Source organism: Hydractinia symbiolongicarpus, chromosome 9 (assembly GCF_029227915.1).
Source record: "Hydractinia symbiolongicarpus strain clone_291-10 chromosome 9, HSymV2.1, whole genome shotgun sequence".
NCBI classification, from domain to species: Eukaryota; Metazoa; Cnidaria; class Hydrozoa; order Anthoathecata; family Hydractiniidae; genus Hydractinia; species Hydractinia symbiolongicarpus.
In genome coordinates this window covers 14,388,433-14,408,633 of record NC_079883.1, presented here as the reverse complement: position 1 = coordinate 14,408,633, position 20,201 = coordinate 14,388,433, and the positions used below count along the sequence as shown (strand labels likewise).

The 20,201-nt window shown below is 32.3% G+C and overlaps 1 long non-coding RNA gene across 1 annotated transcript; it reads left to right on the top strand.

Moving 5' to 3' along the window:
* Positions 1-5,129: 5,129 nt before the first annotated feature.
* LOC130657509 (uncharacterized) lies at positions 5,130-10,444 on the top strand. Its single transcript, XR_008985155.1, has 3 exons — positions 5,130-6,686; positions 9,283-9,408; positions 9,555-10,444. It is a non-coding gene; the product is annotated as an uncharacterized LOC130657509 (long non-coding RNA).
* The last annotated feature ends 9,757 nt before the right edge of the window (positions 10,445-20,201 follow it).

Sequence of the window (20,201 nt, the reverse complement as noted above, 5' to 3'; positions counted from 1 at the left end):
CTGTAATACCTTGTAGTATTCAGTAATATACTGTAATGCCTTGTAGTATTCGGTAATACACTGTAATACCTTGTAGTATTCAGTAATATACTGTAATAACTTGTAATATTCAGTAATACCCTGTAATACCTTGTAGTATTCGGTAATATACTGTAATGCCTTGTAGTATTCGGTAATACACTGTAATACCTAGTAGTATTCGGTAATATACTGTAATGCCTTGTAGTATTCGGTAATACACTGTAATACCTTGTAGTATTCAGTAATACACTGTAATACCTTGTAGTATTCAGTAATATACTGTAATGCCTTGTAGTATTCGGTAATACACTGTAATACCTTGTAGTATTCAGTAATACACTGTAATACTTTGTAGTATTCAGTAATACTTTGTAGTATTTAGTAATACACTGTAATACCTTGTAGTATTCGGTAATATACTGTAATGCCTTGTAGTATTCGGTAATACACTGTAATACTTTGTAGTATTCAGTAATACTTTGTAGTATTTAGTAATACACTGTAATACCTTGTAGTATTCAGTAATATACTGTAATACCTTGTATGTTCGGTAATACACTGTAGTACTTTGTAGTATTCAGTAATACACTGTAATACCTTGTAGTATTCAGTAATATACTGTAATGCCTTGTAGTATTCGGTAATACACTGTAATACTTTGTAGTATTCAGTAATACTTTGTAGTATTTAGTAATACACTGTAATACCTTGTAGTATTCAGTAATATACTGTAATACCTTGTATGTTCGGTAATACACTGTAGTACTTTGTAGTATTCAGTAATACACTGTAATACCTTGTAGTATTTAGTAATATACTGTAATGCCTTGTAGTATTCGGTAATACACTGTAATACCTTGTAGTATTCAGTAATATACTGTAATACCTTGTAATATTCAGTAATACCCTGTAATACCTTGTAGTATTCGGTAATATACTGTAATGCCTTGTAGTATTCGGTAATACACTGTAATACCTAGTAGTATTCGGTAATATACTGTAATACCTTGTAGTATTCGGTAATACACTGTAATACTTTGTAGTATTCAGTAATACACTGTAATACCTTGTAGTATTCGGTAATACACTGTAATACTTTGTAGTATTCAGTAGTACACTGTAATACCTTGTAGTATTCAGTAATATACTGTAATGCCTTGTAGTATTCGGTAATACACTGTAATACGTTGTAGTATTCAGTAATATACTGTAATACCTTGTAGTATTCGGTAATACACTGTAATACTTTGTAGTATTCAGTAATACACTGTAATACCTTGTAGTATTCGGTAATACACTGTAATACTTTGTAGTATTCAGTAGTACACTGTAATACCTTGTAGTATTCAGTAATATACTGTAATGCCTTGTAGTATTCGGTAATACACTGTAATACGTTGTAGTATTCAGTAATATACTGTAATACCTTGTAGTATTCGGTAATACACTGTAATACTTTGTAGTATTCAGTAATACACTGTAATACCTTGTAGTATTCGGTAATACACTGTAATACTTTGTAGTATTCAGTAGTACACTGTAATACCTTGTAGTATTCAGTAATATACTGTAATGCCTTGTAGTATTCGGTAATACACTGTAATACCTTGTAGCATTCAGTAATATACTGTAATACCTTGTAGTATTCAGTAATATACTGTAATGCCTTGTAGTATTCGGTAATACACTGTAATACCTTGTAGTATTCAGTAATATACTGTAATACCTTGTAGTATTCGGTAATACACTGTAATACCTTGTAGTATTCAGTAATACACTGTAATACTTTGTAGTATTCAGTAATACTTTGTAGTATTTAGTAATACACTGTAATACCTTGTAGTATTCGGTAATATACTGTAATGCCTTGTAGTATTCAGTAATACACTGTAATACCTTGTAGTATTCGGTAATACACTGTAATACTTTGTAGTATTCAGTAGTACACTGTAATACCTTGTAGTATTCAGTAATATACTGTAATGCCTTGTAGTATTCGGTAATACACTGTAATACCTTGTAGTATTCAGTAATATACTGTAATATCTTGTAGTATTCGGTAATACACTGTAATACTTTGTAGTATTCAGTAATACTTTGTAGTATTTAGTAATACACTGTAATACCATGTAGTATTCGGTAATATACTGTAATGCCTTGTAGTATTCGGTAATATACTGTAATGCCTTGTAGTATTCGGTAATACACTGTAATACCTTGTAGTATTCAGTAATACACTGTAATGCCTTGTAGTATTCAGTAATACTTTGTAGTATTTAGTAATGCACTGTAATACCTTGTAGTATTCGGTAATATACTGTAATGCCTTGTAGTATTCGGTAATACACTGTAATACTTTGTAGTATTCAGTAATACACTGTAATACCTTGTAGTATTCGGTAATACACTGTAATACTTTGTAGTATTCGGTACTACACTGTAATACCTTGTAGTATTCGGTAATATACTGTAATGCCTTGTAGTATTCGGTGATACACTGTAATACCTTGTAGTATTCAGTAATACACTGTAATACCTTGTAGTATTCAGTAATATACTGCAATGCCTTGTAGTATTCGGTAATACACTGTAATACCTTGTAGTATTCAGTAATATACTGTAATACCTTGTAGTATTCGGTAATACAATAATAGTAATACGTTGTTATGTGGATTATTAAAACTTTAAACACGGTTGCTATTGCCCGCTATGACGTAAGTTGTAACCAATGACATGCCGCCCTTTACCTGGGTAATAAAGCTATATATGGCACTTTTCTGTCATTTGTATTTGGATGTCCAGTGTGATATTTAAGATGATTTAAGTTTGTTGTTTTTGTCCTCAGTGATCATACATTTTCCCCCGCCATTAGCTTGACTTTCGTGTAAGTCACTAGTCGAAAACCAACAACCGTTGCAAAGAGGCTACAATAAACACTCGACGACAGCATGTTGAATAAACAGTGGTACTCTGTAGTTTGACAAATCATTAGTATTATCCCTATTGTTTTTGTTTGATTTTTTATATTTTCAAATATCTATACGCCAATAAGATGAACACTACTGCGTTACCTAAATTAGACCAAAGCTAAGTTGTTTATTTTTGAGCTTCAAAGATTATCTTTAATTTTGTAAAATTTGGGACGACAATATTTCTAATTGGGAATTTTTAACATCGATATGCGTGTGGCGTGGTGGAATGCAGAGGCAAGGGGGGATTGCGGGATTCCTACAATTTCGTATCCTGATACTATAATATGCACTAATCATTGCTCCCCATGTTAGGATATATATAACTTGCTTCAGAGGTCCTGCAGTGTTTAATACTGGCTCTAATATTCCTTGACGGTGTTCTTGTAAGTCGAAATATCGAAGTTTTTTTCGTGCATTCTTATCACCCTAATTTTTAAAAAATGTTGCAGATTAAAACAAAATAATACCAACACACCAATTCATAACAAAACAATTACATTTCCCGTTGTAAAAACCGGCGTATAAAAAAAAAATTCCGACGAAATAGAATCTCTTTAGAAAATTTTTAGGCGATGTTTTATAGAACTGGAGTGTTGCACTAACTAATCGTTCATAATCTACACTTTGTGCTAAAAATGCATGAAGTATAAACTAGTATATAAATAACTAGCTGTATTATACTTCGTTTAGAAAGCGTTATACTATTTGACAGCCTGAGCGCTAATGAGAGGGTGGAAGGGAAGCGGAAAAGAAAATGAGATAAAAGACGTGCTGAATTACCTCCTTTTTTTTACTGTGTTATATTAAAATAGCAAGTGGTAACAAACTATAAAATGTCGTGCTTCTTTGTTTTGTTTAATAACTTTTTGTGTCTAGTAGCATGATTCGGACAAATACGTTTTTAAGCGTTTTAATAAATGTAGTTTACATCTTATGTAATTTTGGAGATATCGTAGATATATATTACGTTAATTATGCTGAACCTTATTAAGTGCACAATTTGTCAAGGCTGTTATTGGTCGAAAAACAAAAAGGACATATATAAAATCACTGTTTTGTCTAGAAAGTGTTTAAAATTTAGAACGATATCTTTTTTATTTGAACCTACTTTTGTTTTGTAGTGTTGAAGTGTTTTATTTTCTTTCTATTTTGCTTATTTACATAGGTTTATTATTTTTTTTATTTTACTAAACATTTTTTACAATTACTTGGTAGAAATATTTCACAGTCCTAAAGGTTCTGGACTGATATGTAGCTCTGCCAAAATTGTTTAAAAGCACAATGTATATATGTTAGAAATCAGATTATATTTGTATCAGTTATTTTTCTGTTTATGTCTTTCTCCATGAAGTATTAACGAAAGTTCAAGAGACTCGAGAAAGTGATTTGATAAAATGAATGCTGGAGTTATCAACTGTATTGTTAACAGGCCCCAGAATAATCTGAGGCGTTTTGTACGTTAAATGACTTGGGACTGGGTCAATTTTAGCAAAAAATGGGAAAATAAAAATATCTTTTTCTCTCAGTACTTTCAGAAATGTTAACAACGTGTATGAGCTGGTCCTACCTACACCATATTTTATAACTAAAAACGTCGCCCAAGATTGTAGGTTTGGCATAGTCATGACTATTGATTGAGCGTTGTTCAAGTCAGTTCAGCCAGTTTTAATATCAATTCTCTAGTTAACTGACGTCAAAGATTAAATCTTTTTAAAACAAAATTAAACCTGCAAAGGAATAGCGGCGGAGTGGATTATTTCAACGCTAAGAAAGCAGAAAGGTTTAAAGCCAGTCAACTTTTAGGAACAAAAATTTTAAAAACAAAATAATTAGCAGATATTTAATCAAATTTCAGTATTTTTATTGCTTTTTTCCGATTTGTTTGATTTTAAGTGGAAATCCACCTTAACGGAAATGGTTTTTATATTCTTATGTGGTTAAGTTTTTCTGTGATTGGTTAATGTGCACGAAATATACTACGGAAAAACGAGTGTAAGTTGCACCTATTTTTCAATGCCATACTCCAGAAAGGCTACACTTTATAATTTGCTGAATATCGAGCAAAATGACAATTTGTAGAGAAATTCATTCCAAAATTTTTTACTCAAAACATTATTTTTATAAAACAGACAAACGTTCGCGGTAACGGGAAACAAAGGTCAAACTTTTTTTTTTATTTTCTTCACTTAAAATGAAGTATGATGTGACATGACAGACATGTTTTTATTATTTATTTTTACTCTAATGTTGACTAGAAGCAATTTAAAGTTTCAATGGTTATGATGTCATAGTTGCGTTAGGCTATACTCATAGTTAGTATGTAGGTCAGATCAAACAAAATTCAGTAAACCTAACAGATTATTGGAAACTTTGATATCTTACCCTGAGGCATATTTATACATAATAAATTGCTAACATACATGTAACAGTAGAAACCTCTGTTCTCCTATAAAGAGCCTTTGAGACTCCTATAGTGAGATTTTTTAGTTCACAAAGAAACACATTAAAAGAGACCTACGTTTATCAAGATCTATGTTTAGATTCAGGATCTTTTTCAGACCATTCGCGTTTTTCTTCTCCCTTTTTATTAACTTATTTTTAGGGGATTACCGTAACATAGCCCATCATCAACCCCGCGCACACGATCCCCGAAATGTAAAGGAATGTCAAGAACCGTAATAATTTAATATTTGGATTGAAACATTTAATAACTTATGAAATATTTATAGCCATTTTTTGCTAAGGGCTGGCTTTCTTTTAGGGCTCATTTTGAGAGCGCGCTACAATGAAATTGATTACCCTTAGTAAATAATTAACGTATAGCGTCAGAAAGATTTTACACAAACAGAAAAACCTCTTCAAAATTTGTTATTGTTAACCTGACATATCTAACTTCAAGAAATAACCAGGAAGGAGATCTGGAAATAAAAAAGAAAAGTTGTTTTTTCTAAAAATACTAAATTAGAGTTTTTAACTCTAAATTTAAGTTTTTAATTTTAATACCTTTTTTAATTGCGATAGCGCGATGTTTTGGTTTCGGCTCAGCCCTACGGCATTCAAAAGTCACATTAATAAAGTTATTTTAAGATAACAAGTGCTATCTTAAGATAACTCTATTAATGTGATTTCGGAATGCGTGTATATTCACATAAATGTCTTGATTGTAAGATAACTCGAGTTATTTTAAGATAACATAAATGTGATAATTCTATCTTTTCTAATGCGCATATGTGTAAATGAACGTTGCTTAGGGTGCGGATACGTAAAGTAGCTCACAAAACAACAGCCTACATGAATTTCCGGCCGTATTGACATTTATTTTGATACGTCATTTGTATTGTCCTTGTGGTGTCGCGTATGTGCTCTGCTGTAGAGTTCGCTCTGCGGTGGAGAACAAGATGCATTTTGTTAGTTTTGTGTTGTGATGTATTGTCCCGTGTTAATTATGTAAAGAGAATAATTGTAATTTTGGTACTATTTTTAGTTAAATTTTCTGCACATCTTGCACATCTTTTTTCTGCGCATTCAGTCTTCAACATGTAATGACAGAGTCGAACATACATTTTTGTATTAAATTTGCTGTTGAGTGAAATTTTTCTTTCATACATCACAGGAGTTGTCCTGTATCTCAGCATCTGTTTTAGTTGTTTTCTCTCACATGTAGTTGGCTTGGCTTACGCCACTATATATCTAGTAAGTGTTTATTTCTTATTATATTTTATGTCATCTTACATGTGTAATTTGTTGCTTAAATTTCGTCTTGTAATTTTGTCGTTTAGCGAGTAAAAATAGTTAACTCAGTTGAAATCGTGTAAGCACCTACACTAGTCGATAAGGCCCGCAGAAAAATCTACTTAGTGAATACACAAAAAAAAAATTTTCCCCGTGTTTCCCCGTCGCCTTTATTGAGTAGAGCTTAAAACGCTGCTGAAAATAAATGTATACAGTATTCTCTTCAATTAGCGGACACTTAATTAACGGACACTCGAGCGGACAAATTTTTTTGCACGAAATGGCAACTATAGGCTTTTTTTCTCTCCAATTAGCGTACAATCCAAAAAATTAGAGACAAGCATTTAATTTTAAAATATCTATTTTAAACACTTTAAAACTTTACAGGAAATGTCTGCTTTTACAGTCTCAATCTTCTTCGCAAACCAGTCAATCAATTTTTCTTGTCCATAAAACTTATACACAACTGGTATTTCCAGACCATATCCACCTCCACGATTAACTCTCTTTCCACAAACCTAAGCTGTAATCGAAGTGTTCGAGACTTTCAAGAACATGAAAAATATTTTTGATATGTTTTGTGGCATGTGTACAACAATGCTTTCGTTTTGTAAAGAATCAGTTCTTATTATTGCTATTGCATTTCCGTCCACTTCGTTAGATGGCTCATGCCTGAATTGTAATAGCTCCCTGTAATAGTACTCATTTCAATCCTTTTCGATGAGTATGGGTATTTTGACCTCAATATCTATGTTAAACGACAGTTTGAGCGTTAAATGCAGTTAAACCCTGCCATTCATCTAGTGATTAGTGCAGATATACGTTATACTAAAACTCTGTTGAGTTGTTATAGAAAGAAGTTTTCTGCAAGTGCGATTCAAATAAAATTGAGTTATTTATAAGACATTGAATGCCAGTTGGATCACTTAAACCGTCACACATCATGGCGGAGTGCTTTATTCAGATGTACTGTACCCCCTACCTGAACATATATTTTAAAATCTCACAAGTAGCGGTGAAAAAAGCACGAAATAACTACACCATATTAAAACCTTTTCAAGCAGGATTAGCCACCAAACATTTTCTATTTTGCAAAACGTTGTCACGATGGCTCAAGACACATAAAAACTAGTCCGTTAACTATAAACCCAACATACATTTTAAAAATCAGGGAACATTTTTTTGTTTTTTTTAAGAAAAAATACAGAATTTATGTCAATATTTCTTTGTGTATCAAAGCTACATTGGCCAAACATGCGTTTCCTACTGATCACAGTGTTTGTATTCCGTGAATTATGTTTAGCATGGGTAAAATTCATGGTATTGTTGTTTAAAAAAATTGTCAAATTAAGTCCACTTGAGATATTTGAACTAAGTCTGTCTACAAAAAACAGTTATTCACATTAATTAATCAGCTCAAAAAATATCTGCAAACTAATTACAGACGATGTGGCATCCACAAAAAAAAATAGTCCACATGGAATTTAATTCATGTGAAACATAATTTAGTGGTTCTATATTGTTATCCATTAACATCTTAGCTTTAACTGATTAACTGTACAGAGTCAAGCATGGTATTCCAATATTCCCGCATATACTTAATGAAAATCATACTATATATCACAAAACTTTGTTAAAATTTAATTGAAATGGAGTTCTCTAATAGTCCGGATGTAATACAATTTTCTCAATGAATGTGTAGTCTACGAAGTCTGTTATTTCTATTTGTCTTTTTGTGACCATGTCAACAGAATTGAAAACATTGTTTGGATTTTTATAAAGCAATAAGGAAAAAAGAATCAACAAGCATTGCAGTTAGTGAGTGACATACATCGCTACTTTTTGGCCACAATGGACCAGTGTCAGTGTTGCAAGTGTTTGATTGTGCGTCAAAACCAATACATATGTGTTCAGGCTGAAAATATAATCAACAAGTCACCAAGCCCAAAAAATACCGTCAATGAAGAAACTTTATGAAATTCCTGAAACTTGTACTTGAAAAAAGCAATTGGCTTTTAAAAATTGATTCTGGACCTATTTGTATTCATGAAAACGGCACACAGTTATAACCTATGGTATAAATCCAATAGCACTAGTGGAACAAATACTCCACATAAATGTTTTTCTTTTTGATTCAGCCTAAAAAACAGCAAAAATGCAATGTGTACCAACTAGAATTTTTCTATAAAAAAATTTTTTTTCAATTAAGAACAACGAGTTTCCATTCATTACTATCTGCATGCATGAATAGATGGGTTTTTTTATTTATATATTTCCAGCATTAAAAAATAATTATTTGAGGAAACTTCTTAAATGTTTCCATTCATTACTATTTGCATATATATAAATGTTTTTATATTTCTTATTTTTGCAACGTTAAAAATAATTATTTGAGGAAATTTCTTAAATGTTTGTTAAACTTTCACACAACTGTTTAAAAAGTTATGCAGACTTTTACTTTGGACTAAAACGTTCTTTTACTTTATATTTTTATTGTACATGAAGCAGAGACCAGTGTCCTTCTAGGGTTATTAAGAAATATTTACGTTATATTTAGGTTAAATCTTGGCATTCATTTTTTTGCTTTGCTAAATTGTATTTTTGGTAATATAGAACAGACAGCCAATTACTGATATGAAAAATCGTAAGAATAATATTAAACGAAGATCCATACAATGTAAATGTAAGTCCTTGCTTTTTTATTGCTTTAGACTCCTCAAATAGAAATATGTGAACACATCTTTTAGAGTACTATTAGACCTCTATGTATTGTCTGCAAATTCCGGAGAATTGCTTCAATATTTTATTGTTTTGTGTTTTGTTTTTTAGTGGAGAAACTGATTAGATTACAACGAACGAGTGAATGATCAGTGAAAAACAATCTAAGAAATGTACGGATGCTGAGTCGTTTACAACACATGTAAAAAAGTGCGCCAAATATAACTTTTAAAAAAATCTGCCGAATTTATGGATACTGTGTCGTTGATAGCAAGCACAAACTGTGTATTTGCTTTCCCCTCTTGAAAATTTTAGCGAATGTGTGCATGAGAGTTCTGTAACCATGGAACCAATATACGTCTTATGTGCCTTTAACAGAACACTGTGTGGTGAAAATCAATATAAGAATTGCGTCAATGCTGTGGCGGTTTCACGCGCTGTTAGTAAAAGTATGGATGCTGTTTCTAACAAAACATTATAATCAATGCAAAATGTTATTTTTACATTTGTTAATGCTCGGGAACTGCAATCTTTCTAAAAAGAGTATGAATGTCATGTCAAGCAAAAAAGGTGTACTAAGCTATGTTGTGGAAATCATTGCAGCAAATATAAGGTCGTGTTCCCATAAGTTCTTAAAAAGATGATGGATTTAGTGCAGCTCTGTCGGTAGAGCGTTTGAATCATCTCCTCTACTTGAGATTATAAGTTCAATGTCCCCCCATTGTCTAGTTAGTTTGTCATTTCATAAAGATTTTTGTAGCAATGGGAGCTAAACACTGGAAACCTGGTCCATCCTGAAATCCATTGAGCACAGACCACATTAAATATAAATCACCATCAGTGGTTTGAGGCAGAATTGTAAGAGAATTTACATACTGGATGGTTCTTTTGTTATGAAAGTTTTTTTGCAGTAACTTTAATGACTAAGGTGTCTTTTTATGCCACTACCTGTACACATGATAGAGCTTAAAAGTACTGCCAAACTCTTTTTCCATGTATTGGAATAAAATGTTAGTGTTGATCATGTTGTTGTTATTTGTTTCTTTACAATACATATTATGACTGCTAGGTGATATATTTCTCTGTTTGCTATTACTTTTCCTAAAATTCATAGTTTCCAAATTAATTGTATTCATTTCCAAAGTTTCTTCGTGTAACATTTCTGTGATCTAATAACAAGATTCTTAAAGATTAATTGTTTTTTAGTGAAGAAACTGATTATTGAAATCCACTAGCTGTTACTGTTTTGCCAATTTATATAACCAAAAATTGCAGCAAGCTCAACTGACATCCAGTTATACAATGGCAAGTGCCTTAGCACAAGCAGATCGATATTAACAAATATGTTCTTGCTTAATTAGTCTTATATATTAATTCGGTATATAACTTCACAATGAAAATAAATACGAGAAGTTTGATTGATGATGACATTTTTTATTTTATTTTAACGGATATTTCGTCTTGTTACTACAAGACAATTATCAACGTAAATTGTTACAATTATCTCAAAAGTTTTTTAAATATAATTTTCAACAACTACGCAATACACAGAGGACGTATAAAACAATACTTAACGAAACATATAACACATAACGGCATACCCAAAGGTATATAAACTATATACCGTTGGTGAGGGTAACGTCCACCGCGCGGTGCACAAATGCACTCCTCCCCTTGTTGACTATAAATAATATTTATCTTAAAACAATTTTAATGGAACAGATAATCCCTGTACATTAAGCGTGGGACTCTTATCACAAATATACATGGCCTCAGCTATTTTTTTCTTTTTAAAGTGGTGAACATTATCTATCAAAATACTGAAGTTCTTTTGTTCACCAAGTTGGTAATTCTCAATGACTGAATGTTTTAGGATGTGAGAGTTCTTATGGCGTTTTTGGTGGTCTATCTTTCATTAAGCCTCCTGGCTGTTTCACCAATGTATATAGCATCGCACTATTCCACCGGACAAGTATATTTGTACACAACACCATGTTGTGTTCATCCTTGGTTCTATTTCACAGAAAATAGCAAACATAACATTTTACATTGATCAGCAATGCGTGGCTTGACATTGGCTGATAGAAACTGTTTAAAAGTGTTAGACGCTTTACTAAGCAGTTACCATTATTTTCTAATTCGCTTTTCTTAAACGAAATTAACCTTATTTATTTTCCCGTAGCCAGACTTGACAGAATAAAAACCATGAAAGGTGTTATTGGAGATTCATTGGTGTCTTCTTCAAAAACAGTGTCGGCATTTTGAATGTTGAAATTTCGCTGTGTGTTATTAATTACATTAGATACAACTGCTTCGGGATAAGTTTTTTATAAACACATTTTTTAAGTGATTTAGTTCGTATTTCAGATCTTGTGATTAAGAGCATATATTAAACGCTCTCAACACCAACCATTTAACCGTTTCAACTTTCCATGGGCGTGATGCAGATGAATTCTAGTGCATTTATATGTCAGTGTTCGTGTCTTTTCGATAAATAGATGTGTTTTTACATCAAGAAAGGCTATGTAGTTATCGTTTTTAACTTCATATGTTCACTGGATATTCGAATGGTAACTATTAAGTGTGATCAGCACATTGTTTATCTGGTTTTCATTAACAGTGTCATCTACATATTTCTTCCAAAATTTTACTGAATTTTCTAATTTTGGGACTATTTCATTCTCCAACTCAACCACGAAGATATGCTAGGACTGGTCCTAGAGGCGAGCCCATTGCTACACCATCTACCTGAATATAAGTTGGTTGTTAAAACTGAAATGTACATGTTTTGTACATGAGATTAATAGATGTTTCATTTCCTCTCGCTTAATTTTTGTTTCTATAACTTTTTCAGCATATATCTTTTGCAATATTATGTCTATCTTTTGTTCCAACGGAACGTTGGTGAATAAACTAGTGACGTCAAAAGGTACTAGTTTGTAATTATGAGGTATCTTTTCTCCTTTCAATGATAATATAAAATCTAAAGAGTTTCAGTAGTATATGTTGACTTTGTCAGCGGTGTTAAAGATTTCTCGAGGTAGTTTGATGTGTTGTAAGTAGCAGATCCGATATTCGATATGATGGGTCGTGATGGTAAATCGTCAGCTACTGTAGAATTAGGTGGTATCTTGTGAACCTTGGCGGTACCATAAAACTGAGCAGGGCTGGAACCTTGTGGATACAACTTTTTGTATTCGTTTTCTGTGCTCTCTGAACTTGATTAATTTGTTTTCTTATTGACATTTGGTGTTATATACATAGTGGTTGTATTATAAGATGGAGCGTAAATATCTACGCAAATGTTTATCGTCGTCTTGTGTTTAATCCCCTTCTAAACTGCCTTATCCCAAAAGAGCCAAAGCTCTTTTGTTAAAATTATTCTTCTATTTGATTTTTAATATTAATTGTTAATCAACCGCATTTGATGTGGTACTTTAATATCAGATTTTTATTTCCTTAAAGGGCGGAAGAAATTTACATCTGTAAGGCTTTAACAAAAAAGTTAGGAAAGAATTGGCAAGTCAGGAGCAATCCATACACATAAAGTTGGCTAACATTTGCGAAATTGCCTTCACAAAATATTCAGGTGAGAATTCCCGATTTTAAAAGCAATCCATACATAACACATTCGGTTATGTTGGTAAATCGAGCCTCTGATAAGTAAGAGATACAGTTATTTCCGCAAATTAGACCTTTGATAATAATTCAGGAAAGAGCTCCTGTTTCTAGAAGCAATCCATACATCACAGATTCAGTTGTTTCGGTGGATTGGCCCATTGTTAAGCATTCACGAAAAAGCTTCTGTTTCTAGAAGCAATTCATACATCACAGATTCGGTTATTTCGGTAAATTGAGCCATTGGTAAACATTCAGAAAAAGGATCCTGTTTCTAAAAGGAATCCGTACATAATAGATTTGATTGTTTCGGTGAGCTAGGTCGTTGAAAAAAAATTTAGGAAAATGGTCCTGTTTCTAGAAGCAATCCATACATAGCAGGTTCCGTTGTTTTGGTGAATTGGGCCTTTCATAACACCGAAGTCGGCACTTGTCTATGGCATTATCAGTTAAGCCCTGCAGATTTCTCTCGTTTCGCTTAATTTTGGCCGGAAATGAATTGTGTCTAATGTATTATCACATATACGAACTCTACTTGTCTTGTTTCGATGAATTGAGGCCTGAATACTTTTGTATATAGCGATTATCTCTTGGTTGAACGAAACCTTTTTTTGTTTCACAACATTAAAACTTGTTAACATATACTGGAATGAACTTTAGGCAAACGTGTATCACGTCGTCTTCGTTAAGGATTAATCTGTTATGCTTTTGAATATAGAAGAATCCGTTTTTTTTGTGAAACAATTGTTAATATATATTGAACGATTGTAGTTTGTAGTTGTAGTTTCTTGATGAAATGTGTTTGTGTATTTCATAGACTGAAGTTATGAATTATACTTTCAGGTTTATTGAATGGTTTTATGATGGTTCTCATAATGTATATAAATGTACTGACAGTAACTCAATTTTTCTTTGTAGTTTCCTCAAATAATTATTTTTTTCAAAAAATATGCTCATGCACTACGAAAGTCAAAACCATTAGCATCTGCGGCATCACAGAATGTTTCACAAGAAGATTACTACTTCTTTATATATTGCTTTTTGTTAATATAGAAAGTTTTTTATGTGATTACTTCAAAAAAAATATGATCAAGCTTGTGGCCATCCTTTTTAATATATTACATAGCATGCCCGGAATGATATTTTGAAACATTCACTTTCTATTTGATAGCCCATTGTGATTGATTTCAATTTATTTCCACAAATGAATATATATAATACAGTGCCACGTATGAGGTGAGCTAGTTTTACGTATACTATACATCTTGTATTATTATAAGAAGCAAATAAGTACTTGTTAAAAAAATATATTCTACAAATAGTTGAAATAGTATACAGCTAATAGTTTTGATTGAAGTAGAATGAAATTAATGCGGGCTAAAAGACTTTGGAACAAACTCAATTTCTTTATTCCCTTTATAGTTCAGAAACATATTTTAATGACTTGACACAAGTTGATAATATAAATTGATTACAAACAATAGAACATGCTGCGTGGAGTGAGTGAGGAGGAGAAGAAGAAAACTGTTTTGAACATAAACGATGAAGATCCGTCTAGGAGATGGAGACCCGTCACGTCACATTAATTCATTTCTTTTTTGAGTATGCCGACTTCTTCTTCACATCTTTTCAACAGCTCTAACTCAATCAGAACAACTCTTTTAAATTTCATCGACAATCCTTTAAAAAATACGATGTAGTATATATTGGGAGATATTTTTGTGTAACAATATTTTCGTTGTTGCCACTATTTTTTAAGCCCTACAGTACCTCTATCCGAATGTTTTCACAATAAATGTAAAATCGTGATATACGAAGTGTCAAGAAATGTAACAACAATTCTACTTACCATCAATTCCGGTATTTTCCATCCATTGGGATGACACTTCATGAAGTCTACCCATAGTTGAGAACTGTTTTGTGATGGCGGCATTGTAGCCAATAAATCCAATGCTAATTGAATGTGTTCCTTCAAATATGAAAAAGTAGAAAATAAAGTATGATGACACAACATGTATCAACAAAAATGTATTGGAGTTTGTTTCACTATCCAAAATTCAAAACAACAGACAAAATGTTTTTGAATATCAAGCCAAAAAAATCTGTATATTTTGAGATAAAAATATAGTATGTTCCCTAATTCTAATAACCATATCCTAATACTGTATATATTTAGAAATAAAAACACATTGAGCAAAATATTTCAGCATCAAGCATTCGTTGTAAAATTTAAAAACTTTAAAAATTGTAAAATTTAAACCCTCTACTTCTATTTTATACATAAACAGTATTGGCTCTCAAGTTTTACTACCATACAATATAATTTTCAACATTTAAAATTTTTATCAGAGTCTCCACAGATTTACATACTATGTAATTCAATTCTCCTTTTATTATCTGCCTTCTTTGTTTCTTGTTTGTCCTTATATGCATTGCTTCTGCCCATGAAATAAGGTGTCGTTGTCCTTTTCGCTAGCTGTTGTTATTTTTAAATTTTTCACGGAGCAAATTTCCCATTTTGCTAGATCTTTTTCAGAGAGAAGATATATTCAGATGATAGAATATATCTTACCTACTTTAATCATAGAAACTTTGCAAGATTGAATTGAATTGAAGAAGAATTTCGAAAAGTGAAATTAAATTTCGTGAGATAAATTTTCGCCATGGCACCATTATGCGATTGTTTCATGAAAAGTACATACACATTTTCAATGTGTTTATTGAAATTTCAACACGTTCTTGTTTCAATTATTCCTTTTGAAATTCACTATATTGGTCAGGAAGGAATCATTTTTAGCTCGAAATATAATTTTTCTGCACTTCACTCACAAGCTACCTAGATATACAACCACCTTCAATCTACATTCGCTCGGCGTTCATTTTTTTAAATAATGAAACAATATTCAGCAACCTTTCCCAACAAACTATCTGATGCTGATTAATTAAGTCTCAAATGATCCTCCATTATAGAAAACTTCATAGATTGTTATTAAACAATTGATATTTTATACTCTTAGCCTTTTACTTTGTGTTTAGTACTCTACTGTGAGTTCCTGTGTTATGATAGTTATCCTTTTTAAGCAATTTAGTTTGGTGCGGTTGTCTATACCATGGCAAACAACTCTGTTTGTGAGTGACCACGGTAAAATATACAGTATGAATTAATGGCCCCTTAACTCACCGCTGGAGGCAAAAAAGAAGGTGAGATAACTCTTGTACACGCCTAACTGGCTGGCCATCTCCAAAGGCTTTCAGTCTGTCTAGCCATAAATTTGGCCAGGAGACCCAGCGTTGTCCCTTCAAACCACCCTTATAATCATTTTTTCTTTCTCTATAAAAGAAAGCTTAAATAACTAGGCCAGCCATAAATTATAATATGAAATGTTGTGGAAGGTTGAGCTGGGTATCCTGGCTACAGCCTCTGCTGTCTAGTGTAAGTGGCGGCTTCTCAAGTTTGTAGATACCGATGATGGCGTAAATAAATAAATCTTAGTGTTATATTTCCTTGTCTGAAAACAGGGTAGAGGGTGGGGAACAAGGATGCAGTAGTCCGTAAACCGCGGAGCGCCCTGCAGTGCAGCGGATAGACGCAGAAGCGATGCGCTCCGCCCTGACATGGTCACCAGGTCTCTACATTATATGGATTCTTGGATCTCCTGAAAAAATCATCATTATATCCATTTTTTATACATATGGTCAATATATCAATATTTAGAAGCCCGTTCATTCCAGTGCATATGGACATAATATCCATTCTACATTATCGATATATTGTCCGTTTTTTATAGTGAGGATGTTGTAAAAACAAAGCCCTTAGAAGTCAAAAAAGTCATAACGAGGACATTTTAAACCTTGTCAAAACCCAACCCAACAACTTTACTATTTAAATCTGACTGTTCAAATCTTCGTTGTCCAACCATTAACTTTTGATTAATCACGATAGAAAATTCGAAGAGCTTAAATTTCTGATTTGTTTCCATTTTAAAAAAGCTGCAAAAGATAAATAAGAATTTCATCCATATCGTTACTTATCGGTACTGGCATGGATAGAACTTGATGATGTGGTTACAAAAGATTGCGTAACAAAGCGTACGGCGGTTCTTATTATTAATGGCAATTAAAAATAATTAAAATACCCCGATATCGAATTGAACCTTCGATTTTTTTGTAGATTAATGGAGCTTATTCTGTTCACCGCAATTTTGCACACAAAGAGACGGAAAAAGGGTATAACTGTATGAATTTTAAATTTTGAATTGATTTGGATTATTGTTTGTTGCAGTATGAAACTAATTACTGCACACCATGTTGTTCTTCCATTTGAACTACCACCTTCAAAGATGGATTGGATTCGAACCAATAACTTTCATGGTTTTACAACAATAGACATTTGCTTGGAATTAACAAAATTCAATGTCACTTCAAATAAAAACACATCATAAAGCTTGTTGTTACAAAATTAATTGTGAGTTAAAAACCCTAGCTAAGTATTACAGGTTTATTGAAACTGTTGTCTCCTTGAATTAACAAACTTTAGACTTTGCCAAAGTTTTTATTAAAGTAAAGGGTGTAGCCAGCTATTTGAAAACTTTTGTTGCAGCCAACTGGTATTCGGCTATTTTTGCTTTTTAGGCAAATTTTTTAAAAAATTCACGTTAATTTAAATACAACCTAGACCCGGGACGACGTTGTACTTATGAAACATAATACAAGTTAACCTGGGAAGAGGTCAGGGAAGGGCAACAAAAAGTTAGTATGTATCACCATGCTCGACAGCATGACTACATGTATTAATGTAACTGTTTCTCTTTTATTACTTGCAGAGTAATGAATTACCCAATGGGTTATAGCATATGCTTGCCATTTATAAAACAACGCCTCCATCCATGATCGTACGCATTTAATATTTTGCAACGTGAAATTCATCCTTGAACAAAATTTAAAATTTTAGGCCTACTAAATATCTTGAATTAACATTTAAGGTCGATTTTGATCACATGAAACGTGTACAACTGTTCTAAATTTTAACGAGCTTGTTCGAAAACGCATGCTGTACAAAAAAGCAAGGGGAAACTTCATTCTAGTCAATACACAAGCAAGCGAACTGAATTAAGTAATAGGGGAAGATGTCCTATTAGGGTAAATATTTAGGCAAGTAGCCAGGCCCATCCATACCTACACATACAATACTAAAAACAAAATTTAGGAAACTATTCCCGCAATAAATACGATATTGAATGTATTGTGAAGCTAAACAAGGAAAAGCTTATTCTGATTAAAAAACAATTAGACAAGTAGCGAAACCTATCAATTCATCATTAAAAAAGTATTTTGGGGAATAACCTTACGCAATATAAAAAAAGAACAGAATAAAAAAACGTCAAACGATCACTTTTTTCTATTCAAAAATCGAAAGGGCGAGTAGCACACGCGTGCGTATATCATTGCATGTGCATACATCAAAGATTTTGTTAAAGCTCTCTCGCACCAAATGAAATGTTCAATGTTCTAGTAAGCAAATAAAAAAACCTTTCTTCTACTCTGTAAACAGGCAAGGGAGCAAAAGATCCTGCAATACAACCTAACAAAGAGATCTGATAAAAACGACATCGCGAAAGGTGAAGTATTAAATCTCTTGGTCGGCCAATTCGAGACTTTATTTCACTCAGAAAACAGGCACGAGAGTGCGAGACCCATCCATACATCATTTAAAATGAGAATTTTGAAGTTGCTTTTCACGCTGAATAAAAAGTTAGATATCCATCCATACACTACTAAAAAGGAGATTTAGATAATATCAGATGTCCTAACATGTGAATTCACAGGAAGACTTTATCCCACTCAGTAAGAAGCAGGAACGGGGGAGACTGATTCATACCACCATACAATATTAAAAGGATATTTTGCAAAACCTTCCTTCAGGCGGAAAAAACATACAGCATGTCGTAGCAGACCTGTGTATACAACATTAGTTCTCCTCAGTAAACAACCAAGAAAATGAGAGATCCATCCATACCTTATAAAAATAGAGATTCTATCGATATACATGCATCATTTAAAAAACGCATTTTTTTAATTTACCCTTCTCGCAAATTAAAATATTCAGCACGCCAACCTGGTAGAAAACTTTATGCTAGACACTAAACAAGGAGTGATGTTTGATGCCCATCCATACACCACTAAGAAGGAGATTTTGGAAAAAAGTCGCAAATACGCTTGTACGAAATAATAAATTAGATGTTCTAACAGCTCAATTCATGGAATACTTTATTTTTTATCTTAACACAGTAAGTTTGCTGGAATGTGGGACACCTATACATACATTTATCAAAGGAGAGATATTAAAACAAACAGTAGATTTGGATAACTATCCATACACAAATAAAAACGATATTTTAGAAAAATAATTGTGTGTCATGTTTTTTTTGCTGTTTATAGGAAGCAGTGTAATTTGATTTTGAACTTTTAATATTTTTAAAACTAAAACCTCATGACAACAATGATAAAAAAGTATATGGACTTTTTTGTTCGTAGCTGTTAGAAAAACTAATATTGCTAATATTTATAGGACACATTTTAATAGCAGACGATGTTTTATACTGTATAAATATTCATTATAAATAAATGAATGAATAAAAAATGAATAAATAAATAAATAAACTATTCGGAGGAACATAGTTATTAATATAGTGTAACTAGCTATATAAAATTGAGTTATGACTGCATCTTTCACGTTTTACCGGCAATGTTAATTGTCTACATTTATAACGACGATATGGTTGCTACGAAGTTAAGTTATATTGCGCTGTACAAGGCCTGTTCTTAAAGCTCTCTAGCCATTGAACGCTACGACTTTCTCATAACCGGTTGAAAATAGCTATTAGTTAATAATAGGGTAAATCGAATTTGATTTAGCTAATATTGCGTGTATTTCGACTCCTAAAAAGAAATAGTACTGTAGCATTTTTTTTCCAAAACAGGAAAATTTGTTGAGTTATTTCTAAAAGGTTTTTTAGTAACACTAATTGACCAAGGCAGTTCACAAGATAGCGTATAGCTCTGAATAGACCATTTCGGAGATTATGCGCCATTATGAATTTGCGGAACTCGGTGGTGCAAGTTGAACTTTGGACTTCACGT